The 9,980-nt window shown below is 35.6% G+C and overlaps 1 pseudogene; it reads right to left on the bottom strand.

Moving 5' to 3' along the window:
- Positions 1 to 1,769: 1,769 nt before the first annotated feature.
- On the bottom strand, positions 1,770 to 6,119 carry LOC118021310 (annotated as a pseudogene).
- Between the last annotated feature and the right edge of the window lie 3,861 nt (positions 6,120 to 9,980).

The following is a 9,980-nucleotide window of genomic DNA, read 5'->3' as shown; positions in this document are numbered from 1 at the left end:
ATATAAATCCCAAACTAATAAAGAGTATAATAGGAAGAAATACTGATCAAACAGAAAACATGCACACAAAGAAAAGCATTTCAAAAAACAGAGTAAGAAGCCAATAATAAATCTAAATATATCAATAAGCACAATGACCATGGTAGATTACATTAGTGTTCAAAAATAATTGCTTCCCCTTCACTGCACTGATATCAGGCTTGGCCATATGATTTGTTGAGTAACACAAAGGACTGAATTTTCAAATCAAACTTAAATGGGTTAGACATCATACCCAAATTTAGGGTCTGCTAGTGATTTCAAGGATATAGATAATCAAGAGACTCAGATAAAGCAAAGAGACTTCTAAGACATGCTGAGCAGCCCCTGGGTTCTTTCCTTCCCACAGTGAATATTCACTCTTGGCCAAGAAAAGACAAAGTCTCTAAGTGAGGTATGTAGGCTATTACCTTGGATATCAGGGACCATTGTGTTTATGAAGCATCTCCAATTTCCCACCAGCTAGTGTGATATTTTCCAGGGAGCCATACCTCATAAATCCATAGATTCTGTTTTTATTTATCATAAGCCATCTTTAGCCAGAAGCGTCCCATTAAGAACTTTCCCTAGATAAGGACTTCTTCCTAGCAAATATCATTAATCTATTGACCCAGAGACTCAGTTATGATGTTATCAAGGAGATATGACCGAAGCATCCCCTTGGTAATAGGGTGATTAGATTACAGGCTAGATTTTTAAAAACCTTCTTCCATATTCATAATGCTTTTCTTTTGGGGAGGATTATATTTCCTGATGTCATTGGATTTAGGTCTGTCCACTTGCATGCTTTGGTCAATAAAATGTGAGTAATTGTGAAGTGTGTCACTTCTGAACAGTTTTAAGAACCAGCTTATGGATTGCCATTTATCTCTTTCACTCTACCAAGAGAATAGCAGTGACCTAGGTAAAGGTTACATGGTTATCCTTGGTTCTAAGTGAAGAATATGTGATAGACAGTAGGACAAGCAGACTTAAACTCTCTGCTTTAAGTCACTAACGGGTTGTTTGTCACTGCATCTGATTAGAGAGAGTGAGCCAGAGCAAAATATTAGCATGCTGGACCCTAAACAGAAAGACTGAGGGAAAGTCCTTGTGGCCATAGAATCCCAAGAATTTATTTTATCTTATTCAACACTATTTTTTTCTGAATTATGCTATAATACATTTACGTTATACCCAGAATATCAGTAAATTATTGTATTAATAGGGTCATAACAATTAACAGTCTAGGCTGGGAGTATTTTATTGGTCAAGTAGTGCTAATAGTTAAGCTACTGTTACTTTAAAAGAGTCCCACATATTGAAGCTCTTGCGGCTGAATCTATAAAAATCCACTCCTTACTGTACATGCAAGAAATCATTATAATGTAAGCTATGCATGAAGAGTTAATAGAAATAACTCAGTATATAATAAAACTGCTACAGATTCCAATAACATAAAAGGAAGGCTCCTGAATTTTTAACCTTTTATTCTCAGTACTGTAGAAATAACGCACAGTGAGTGTACAGCTGTTTTATTCCATACTGAAACTCTTTGGGTTTCCATGGGAAATGCTCTGGTATAACTATACGGGTTGTAAGAAGATCTTTATAATTTTTTAGATGAAATCTTGAATCTACACAACCACTCACATAAAAGGAACAGACCTTGACATGTGTATATATTACAGATATAATTTGGTCATTCATTAAATTCTACTTTACCTCCTAAGACAAGTTCATACCAACATTCCAAGTACACAACTATGTGTAGGAAATAATCACAAAATGGAAAGTTTTTCCTCTTATGATTGTTTGACTTAAATCGTAGTGACAGAAAACATCAAAATAATATCAGCTAGAAATAAATGCTTACTTTCCTCATGCATAAATGCAGGCAGAATATTGTTGGCATGTGTACTCAACAATTATCAATAGGAGAGATGTCGAGGCTTTTCACACCATTTTTGTCCATGTAAATAAACCTTTTGTTTTAATAAATAAAGCATATTCATGGCTTAGATTTTAAATCATATTTACAGATGAGGAACACTTCTAGGTCCAAACAGGTGAACTTCACAGCTACTACTGCTGGCAGGAATGTGCCCCTCCCCATGCATTTTAAGCCTAAAGGGCAGAGGCTTAATGTCAGAGAACATCACCCTCTAGATTGAAGAACTGAAACCAGAGAAAGAGACTTGGTGAAGTTCATGTAACCATCATCTGATACCTTCACCTTTGTGCTACAGAAGCAAATGAAAGCTATGCTACTTTTAGATAAACTAGAAGGAATTATCCTGATCATATTAAATGAAACTTTCTTTCATTAACAATTAGGCCAAGGGCATTAGCTACAGAAGGGTATCCATGGATAAGTATGGAATATTAGAACAGTGAAGAGGAAGCCACACAGATATCCTGTCTCTTCAAATATCAGAAGCTTCTACATCATAGCAGTAGAGCAGTGGATCAAGTCCACCTCTCCCAGAGGCTTAGTCCAAAAACTTCCTGTCGGCATTTGTACCAAATAAGGCTCCCTGCACTTCTGGCAGCATCTGCTGGGCTATGAGATCTAGCCAGCTTTCCAGAGTATTGGAAACTTGTATTTTATGATCTCCATTATGGATCTCAACTCCATCACTACCTCCTCAGGCAGGTAGTCCTCCTGATTAATTTGGACATCAATATCTTTCTTGGTGGCAATTTTATACATAGAAATTGCTTTTGGTACTGCAGCCTTTACCAGAGGGAAACCTTGTGTCCTGAAAGGTACACACATTCGGGGCTCCGACAGTTGGTACAAACCCTGGAGGACCAGTCCATCCAGCAGCACTGGGTACCTGGCTGTGTCTTTTATCACTTTGCTGAGCCTCTGTTTCACTCCATTTAGTAGGTCTGTAATAAGGTCACCTCTCACTCTGAGGACTTTGGGCTTTGCTTGATTCATCAAATTGGATGTCTGAATTTTTTTCTGCTGTTCCATCTGCTTTCATTTCTTCTCATAGTATTCCATAATCTTTTGGTCTTTGGGTCTGCCCAAGACGACCTTTCTCAATCTTGAACTCTTCCTCTGCCTTCACATCTATTCCTTTGGCTTTCTCGTTGGCTTCTTGCTCATATAAAAGCCATCATATGCTTCATCTGCTTTTGCATATCAGCATCACTGAGGGTCTGGTGAAGGCGATGCTAGGCTGGTGGGCAACTGACTCCAGTTTAGGTTTGAAAGGGGTGGTGGAAGGAAGGCGAAAGGAAAATCCAGCGCAGGTTTTGGCTTCCTTTGCTTTATAACTCCGGCTTCTGGTTCTTCTCAGACAATTTTTGCATCACGGTTTCCATCTCATAGTCCAAGATTGATATTCCAGCTCAAACTATCACATCTGCATGTCAGCCAGAAGGAAGGAGAAAAAATACTGGGAGGGGACATTTCTCCTTTAAGTACATCTTCTGTTAAACACACCTTTTCCTCCACATGGATGCCACTGCTCCGAGCAGTCAAAATCGCAAATCTAGCTGCAAAGGAGGCCTGGAAATACAAGTCCTATGTTGCACAATTGTACACACAGGAATCACTGGGAAGATCAATTGCTGAAGCAAAAGGAAAGAATATGTAAAGAGGAAAATTATCTGCCTTAGGAGCTTATTTGACTATGAGATTTTGGGTCATCTTCTTATCTGGATAACTTCACCAGAAAAATTCATTAAAAATATTTTGAACATTAAAAAGAGACCCTTGTATTACCTGATAAAAGCAGTACTAAAATTCCTTTGTATATTTCCAAACTGGATGGTAGTGTTGAATAGGTAAACTACTTTTCCCCTTATTTTGCTGACATTTCCTAATAACCTGATACATACAGAATAAAGATTCTGAAGATCACTTTAGACGGCTTTTTGAATCAAAGGGGATGAGTTTTTCAGGAATTCTAAGCATCTAACAGCATTAGAGAAGGGAGTTAATATCTTTGTCTTATTCAACAACATACACATTGATTCTTAACATTGTGCAATACAAATAAAAAAGACAAGACTAGCCCATTTTGAATAGATTATCTTTTTTCTTAATCTAAACAAATTAAATGGAACACCTCACTTATTATTGACTGCTTATAAACAATTACATTCTTCTCATTTAGGTACATACTTTCAGGTACTTAATTTTATAGCTTGAATGAATCTGTTTTTATTTATACGAAATTTATTTCATTTTTATTTTAATTTTAAATGTAGTAACAGTGTTTTATATTTTTTACAAATTCTTTAATTTAGTAAATTAATTTCATGGTCCATATAGAAATATATTAAGCACAGGTGGTAGTTGGAGATGGCAAAAATGTGAATGTGGTAAATAAATGACAGTTAAACAACATGGAGAAAAATGTACTTATTATATCCTTCAAGCAATCTTTCATATATAATATTTAGACCAGTTAAACTTTTGGTGGTTAAATGATATGCAGTAAGTTTGAGATTTTTTTTTTTTTTTTTAGTTTTAGATATTTTTGAAGGACACTTTCTCAATGTTCCATTTTTTTTTTTTTAAAGATTTTATTTATTTATTTGAGAGAGAGAGAGAATGACAGACAGAGAGCATGAGAGGGGGGAGGGTCGGAGGGAGAAACAGACTCCCTGCTGAGCAGGGAGCCCGATGCGGGACTCAACGCGGGACTCGATCCAGGGACTCCAGGATCATGACCTGAGCCGAAGGCAGTCGCTTAACCAACTGAGCCACTCAGGCGCCCTCAATGTTCCATGTTTAAGGCAGAAACATGCATTAATAGCCAATGACCTGTGAAGAAATTTATACATAAAAATAAAGTACCTAATATCTATAGACTTTATCCACCTTCACAGAGTTGATACAGAAAGTGTCAGAGCACCAGTATTAATAACAAATAATGAATCATGACTCATGAGTTATAATAAAATATTCATTTATGATCTAACTTCTAGCAAAATAGCTTCTTTGATTCACTAGAAAATATACTGCTTGCAAGAGGCATGCCTCTGGTTATTACGTGTATTTTTGATGGTATAAGTCCTGTATTGGCCATCATTTCCACAACTAATTTGTAATGAATGTATCTTACTAACATTTCTGTGTCTGTTGATAAAATCAATAGTAACCAAGAAAATTTCTGCTTTACTTACCGTACACTCAATAATAAAAATGTTTTTACAGTTATTAATATCCATAAAAAATTCACAACTTAATGATATATCAGCACAAAACACTTATACATTCCCACATCAGCCTACATTTCTCAAACTGTTTTTGTTTTGTTTTTTGACTGGTACACTTTAGTATATTACAGTTCTGGTGACAAAGTGATAAAGGGATCCAAACCACAACATGTTAGGAATAACTAAAATACTGTCATTACTAAAGAACAATAATAACTCCTGGAGTCTATGAAAGCATCTTCAGTTGCCTAATCATTAAGCTTGCCTGTCTTACACTGTGTCAGAGTTTAGGTTAAAATCTTTATTTCACTGACCAAATTCTTGCCTATGTTCATGGAGCAGAGTTCTCACATGTTCTAATAAAGACATTTTCAAGTGTCTGGCTTCACGGTGCGCTATGTCTCATCTCTCACTTTTCAGCTCATCAAACATTGTCATAACAGAATATATACTCAATTATAGCAACAGTGAACCTCACATATTTATCAAAGTGGGGCACACTGTGAAAACTTGGCAGGACATCAAAGGGCCATGGAAAAGTTTGAGAACCACTGGATCCAAAACAAAATAAAACAAAACAAAAAAAAACAACCACAATTTGCTTCAATTGTGAATGGTCTATCATCTCATCTATGTTCTTTTGACTAAATATGTGTTAGTATTCTACATACGTATCTCTTTTCCAATATGAATGTATTTTTTATCGTTCTTAGATTTTTTTACTTGAGTGCCATCTATCTTCATATTTAAGAAGTAAACCTGTTAGTATGTTTACAGATATTTTAACATTTGATAAAATGTGTGGCGTACCCAGTATGATACTCATACGTGTAGGAGATACTGTCAGAGTTTTGACTACATACTCTGGATGCTACCATTTCAATATTTTCCTGAGGGCTTCCAAATCCCATCATCTGCATCTCTATTCCTGAGGGGTTTTTTTTTCCCCTGAAAATACCGAAAACTATTCCTTCCAAGTGTACAACAGGCCAGAAGTCCTGCGGAGTTAACATCCCTTGGAAATAGCTCTCAACCAGAGATTGATGGGAATTGTGTATAAATGTCTCAGTGCCCTTCTTCTTTTGTTGAGATAATTTTGAGGCCCAGAGTCTTCCTGTAGTAATGAACTCCAGCTACCTATCTGGATGGATAGCTGGCCTAGTCACACTCCCAATACTGGCTGCCATCTTTTCCCTGGTCCCCCTCCTCCCTCTTCCAGCAACTCTCAAAAATGGCCACTTGCACTTGTAATTTTTACTCAAATGTTTCCTCCTTAGTTTGGGGAAACAAATTAAGGCAATATGATAAATATATTTCTGAATTTTCCTTTTTGCAACTGTCCTTTAGTCTTCTCTTCTTTTGTCTTAATATAATATCTTAAAATCACTTGTATAAACATTTAGTTATTACTTTTTTTAAAAGATTTATTTATTTATTTTAGAGATGCAGGAAGGGCCAGAGGGAGGGAGGAAGAGAGAGAGAGAATCCCAAGCGGACTCCCTGCTAAGCAGGGAGACCGATGTAGGGCTCAATCTCCTGACCCCAAGATCATGACCTGAGCTGAAACCAAGAGTCAGATGCTGAGTGTGCTACCCAGGCACCCCAACAGTAACCACTTTCTTGATCATTTTGGTTTGACTCACACTACCACCAGTTTTCTTCCTAAAACACAGGGTTGGACTCGACTCAAGCCTGTTCCTAAGTTTTCATCGCCTATTCTATAATGGCCTAATGGGCAAAATCTTCCAAAATCTTACTGAGCTGTATTCCTTTAATCTTACCTTCTACCTTATCACCCAGCTTTACTCCTGCCAGACCAGAGAAATGGCCACCCCCAAAGCAAGTTCCCATGCTCTCTTAATCTTCAGTGCTTCTGCTCATGCTGCTTTCTCTGCCTAGACTGGTGTTGTTCAACACAGTAGCCATTAATCTAAATTAATAAAAATTAAATATATTTAAAAATTCAATTCAAACATTTCAAGTTCTCAGCTAAGAATTATGTGGCTACCATAATAGACAGTACAGATATAAAATATTTCTATCATCACAAAGTTTTATTGGACAGAGCTGGTCTGGAGCATTCTTTTATATCTAGTTTTTAAAATACTATTTCTTTTTTCTTTTAAGTTCTATCTTTAAGCTAACTTTCTGGGGTGCCTGGGTGGCTCAGTCCGTTAAGCGTCCAACTCTTAATTTTGGCTCAGGTCATGATCTCAGGGTCATGGCATCAAGCCCTGTGTCAGGCTCCGTGCTCAGTAGAGGTCTGCTTGAGATTCTCTCTCTCCCTCTGCCACTCTGCCTGATCACGCTCTCGCTCTCTCTCAAATCATAAGTCTTAAAAAAAAAAAAAAAAAGTTTTCTGTGAAAATTCTCCCAAAGTAGAACTAATTTTGTCACATGTCTCTATTCATTCACTGATTTAACTTTATTTCAATCAATCACATGACAGATACTGTGTATTTTATTTATGAATATTGGTGCATATAAATCATTTATGCATGGGAAGATTTCTTAAAGACAAAATAAGTGCACTCATTTTTGTATTTTTTAAGACACTTAGCAAAATGTTTTACTTATCAACAAATATTCATTTAATTCTTATGAACTAGTTTAACTGAACTAAACACCCCTCTAGATATTATTCCTGTAAGCTTCTTTTGAACCACTTCTTTCCTAATGCTGTATTTTGCTGTCATTACTTAGAATCTACAGTCTTTACTAAATTTTGAGAGCTTATGGAAATTTTGAATCTTAATTGTATCATCTAGTCTAAATTAATAATGGCATTTCTATATTACATATAAATTTGATACATGGTTTATTTCTCAGAGTACTAATATTTTCATTTCTTCTTTGACATCAAAAACACTGATGGGAGCTTCCAATTCCCTTTTATCATTATAAGAATCTAGAGAAGAGAAACCATGTCCATATCATTAAATGTGCCTATTTCCTTGTATAGAATTTTGCTTAATGTCTGCTTTATTTTGATGCTTGTTGTCACTTCCAGGCCAATTTGTAGAGATAATTCATGCACACAAGTAGAGCTGGAGTGCTTAAAATGTTCTTCAACATAGGGAACTGGGTCCTTGTTATATTCCATTTATTTAATTAAACATTAATAGATGTTTTGAATAGAGTTTGCCAAAAACAACCTTAGAGACCTCCACTGGAACTTTCAATCTTCCTAAATTTGATTCACAGACACTCTTTACATATTGCTGTTTAACCTGTTGTATACGCAAATAGTACTATCATCTTTCTCAGTCCTTCTGATCTTTTCCATGTAGGCCATATGAAAGATTGAAACCAAGGAGATTTTCATTTTTATAGGGATAGTATAGACTCTCCAAATGATCACTAAATTCTTTCAAAATCCTAGGAAATTGTGGCAGAATCTAAGCTTAAAGGACCCCAGAGAATCCTCTAAAAAGCACGTATTTAATAATACAGGCTACACATTTTTAATGCATTTTTTTCACATTTTTAATGCATTTTTGCTTTGAAGTATCAATTGATAGATTCACTGTCTTTGGAAAAAGTGCCTAGGACTAGAGTAAAATCTATCATGAACTCTCTTTTCAAAAGTAAATGCTTTTGGAACGACATCATCCTAATTTTCTCAATTAGGATAACGTTTGAAAATATATCATCTCCAAACACTGACTCTTAACTATTACACGTCTCAAATCCAAAACAAACGTAGGTTAAAAATTAAAGTTCAAGAAGTAATATCTAATAATGAGTGATCTAATCTAAAAAATCATGATTCCATACATTTTGTTATTTGTGTCCAATAACTTTAGATTTTTAACTTTTAAAATAGAAAGCATAATCTTAGTTTCTTTAAGCTTTAATTAAGGATGTAATATTAAAAAATGTCTAACACCTGCTTTATAATAAGTAGACTATTATTTCAAATGCCAGATGGACCAATTAAGATATTCTTTTAGATGATGCAAAAATCTTGTGATGCAAGTAGTTTTTTTTCAAATCCAAATTTAAATATGCACTATAAGAATGTAATACTATCTAAGTATATGTTAATGAAATACTTTCATTTTTACCCTGGAGACAGAGCAAAGCACTGTCATTTTTTTTTCTCTTCTCCAGCATCCCCTCTTCATTCTTGTCTTCTGATTCCACTGTTTGAATACCTATGCTTTTGTTTCCCCATGACCACTGCTGCTGGAAGCAGCTCATATTTTACAGAGAGTTGAGCTCCCCAGAACAAAGGGAGAATTACAAGCTTTTAACCTGCAAGTACATGGAAATTAAAATAGGTAAAAGATAAAAGGTATAGAGAAATATAGACTGAATTTGTATATAAAAATACTTTGCAAAGTCTATATCCTCAGCTGGCTCCTATATTTACACAAATCATTTTAACACAGTTTATTCCATTAACACAATAGGAACCCCACTGGTAGCTTCTACCCAAATCAACCATCCAGCACACATTTCCAACACTCTTAAGCCACAAGTCTCATGAAGAGTTCTCTGAAAATATCTGTTTATAGTTCCTAACACCTTTCTTACACCCACAACTGTCAGTAGCTGATTTTGTATAAACTGACTGGGTTCTCTATGTCTGATCAGAGAATAATTTCACATCTTCACTCCCATCAGGCAAAGAGAGTGGTTTTTATCTTCTGTTGTCTTTCAATGCTTTGTTTATACTGAGTTGATAGCATTTAACACCTTGCTTTTACTTTTCCTATTTCACATCATTCTTCCCCAATAATCTCTGAGGTCCTTCGGAGCCAAGGCCGGGTATCATT

Source organism: Mirounga leonina, unplaced genomic scaffold (genome assembly GCF_011800145.1).
Source record: "Mirounga leonina isolate KUSES-001 unplaced genomic scaffold, KU_Mleo_1.0 Mir_174, whole genome shotgun sequence".
Lineage (NCBI taxonomy): Eukaryota > Metazoa > Chordata > Mammalia > Carnivora > Phocidae > Mirounga > Mirounga leonina.
Note: the sequence above shows the minus strand (reverse complement) of the source record. Positions and strands in the feature narration are given on the sequence as shown.